A 3,074-nucleotide genomic window follows, 5' to 3' on the forward strand; every position below is an offset into this window, starting at 1 on the left:
ATATAGTATGTACTACAATGTGCGTTTCTTATATTCGAAGTTTTTCAGTGCAATTCACTCATATACTATGTACTACACTGTGCGTTTCTTATATTCTAAGTTTTTCAGTGCAACTCACTCATATACTATGTACTACACTGTGCGTTTCTTATATTCTAAGTTTTTCAGTGCAACTCACTCATATACTATGTACTACACTGTGCGTTTCTTATATTCTAAGTTTTTCAGTGCAAATCACTCATATACTATGTACTACACTGTGCGTTTCTTATATTCTAAGTTTTTCAGTGCAACTCACTCATATACTATGTACTACACTGTGCGTTTCTTATATTCTAAGTTTTTCAGTGCAACTCACTCATATACTATGTACTACACTGTGCGTTTCTTATATTCTAAGTTTTTCAGTGCAACTCACTCATATACTATGTACTACACTGTGCGTTTCTTATATTCTAAGTTTTTCAGTGCAACTCACTCATATACTATGTACTACACTGTGCATTTCGTGTAATGCGGGTTTTTCAGTAAATTCTAAGTGTTTCAGTGCAACTCACTCATATACTATGTACTACACTGTGCGTTTCATATATTCTAAGTTTTTCAGTGCAACTCACTCATATACTATGTACTACACTGTGCGTTTCTTATATTCTAAGTTTTTCAGTGCAACTCACTCATATACTATGTACTACACTGTGCGTTTCTTATATTCTAAATTTTTCAGTGCAACTCACTCATATACTATATACTACACTGTGCGTTTCTTATATTCTAAGTTTTTCAGTGCAACTCACTCATATACTATGTACTACACTGTGCGTTTCTTATATTCTAAGTTTTTCAGTGCAACTCACTCATATACTATGTACTACACTGTGCGTTTCTTATATTCTAAGTTTTTCAGTGCAACTCACTCATATACTATGTACTACACTGTGCGTTTCTTATATTCTAAGTTTTTCAGTGCAACTCACTCATATACTATGTACTACACTGTGCGTTTCTTATATTCTAAGTTTTTCAGTGCAACTCACTCATATACTATGTACTACACTGTGCGTTTCTTATATTCTAAGTTTTTCAGTGCAACTCACTCATATACTATGTACTACACTGTGCATTTCGTGTAATGCGGGTTTTTTAGTAAATTCTAAGTTTTTCAGTGCAACTCACTCATATACTATGTACTACAGTGTGCGTTTCTTATATTCTAAGTTTTTCAGTGCAACTCACTCATATACTATGTACTACCCTGTGCGTTTCTTATATTCTAAGTTTTTCAGTGCAACTCACTCATATACTATGTACTACACTGTGCGTTTCTTATATTCTAAGTTTTTCAGTGCAACTCACTCATATACTATGTACTACACTGTGCGTTTCTTATATTCTAAGTTTTTCAGTGCAACTCACTCATATACTATGTACTACACTGTGCATTTCGTGTAATGCGGGTTTTTCAGTAAATTCTAAGTGTTTCAGTGCAACTCACTCATATACTATGTACTACACTGTGCGTTTCTTATATTCTAAGTTTTTCAGTGCAACTCACTCATATACTATGTACTACACTGTGCGTTTCTTATATTCTAAGTTTTTCAGTGCAACTCACTCATATACTATGTACTACACTGTGCGTTTCTTATATTCTAAGTTTTTCAGTGCAACTCACTCATATACTATGTACTACACTGTGCATTTCGTGTAATGCGGGTTTTTCAGTAAATTCTAAGTTTTTCAGTGCAACTCACTCATATACTATGTACTACACTGTGCGTTTCTTATATTCTAAGTTTTTCAGTGCAACTCACTCATATACTATGTACTACACTGTGCGTTTCTTATATTCTAAGTTTTTCAGTGCAACTCACTCATATACTATGTACTACACTGTGCGTTTCTTATATTCTAAGTTTTTCAGTGCAACTCACTCATATACTATGTACTACACTGTGCATTTCGTGTAATGCGGGTTTTTTAGTAAATTCTAAGTTTTTCAGTGCAACTCACTCATATACTATGTACTACAGTGTGCGTTTCTTATATTCTAAGTTTTTCAGTGCAACTCACTCATATACTATGTACTACCCTGTGCGTTTCTTATATTCTAAGTTTTTCAGTGCAACTCACTCATATACTATGTACTACACTGTGCGTTTCTTATATTCTAAGTTTTTCAGTGCAACTCACTCATATACTATGTACTACACTGTGCGTTTCTTATATTCTAAGTTTTTCAGTGCAACTCACTCATATACTATGTACTACACTGTGCATTTCGTGTAATGCGGGTTTTTCAGTAAATTCTAAGTGTTTCAGTGCAACTCACTCATATACTATGTACTACACTGTGCGTTTCTTATATTCTAAGTTTTTCAGTGCAACTCACTCATATACTATGTACTACACTGTGCGTTTCTTATATTCTAAGTTTTTCAGTGCAACTCACTCATATACTATGTACTACACTGTGCGTTTCTTATATTCTAAGTTTTTCAGTGCAACTCACTCATATACTATGTACTACACTGTGCATTTCGTGTAATGCGGGTTTTTCAGTAAATTCTAAGTTTTTCAGTGCAACTCACTCATATACTATGTACTACACTGTGCGTTTCTTATATTCTAAGTTTTTCAGTGCAACTCACTCATATACTATGTACTACACTGTGCGTTTCTTATATTCTAAGTTTTTCAGTGCAACTCACTCATATAGTATGTACTACAATGTGCGTTTCTTATATTCGAAGTTTTTCAGTGCAATTCACTCATATACTATGTACTACACTGTGCGTTTCTTATATTCTAAGTTTTTCAGTGCAACTCACTCATATACTATGTACTACACTGTGCGTTTCTTATATTCTAAGTTTTTCAGTGCAACTCACTCATATACTATGTACTACACTGTGCGTTTCTTATATTCTAAGTTTTTCAGTGCAACTCACTCATATACTATGTACTACACTGTGCGTTTCTTATATTCTAAGTTTTTCAGTGCAACTCACTCATATACTATGTACTACACTGTGCGTTTCTTATATTCTAAGTTTTTCAGTGCAACTCACTCA

This window comes from Mus caroli, unplaced genomic scaffold (assembly GCF_978045245.1).
Source record: "Mus caroli unplaced genomic scaffold, Mus_caroli_1 scaffold_25, whole genome shotgun sequence".
NCBI classification, from domain to species: domain Eukaryota; kingdom Metazoa; phylum Chordata; class Mammalia; order Rodentia; family Muridae; genus Mus; species Mus caroli.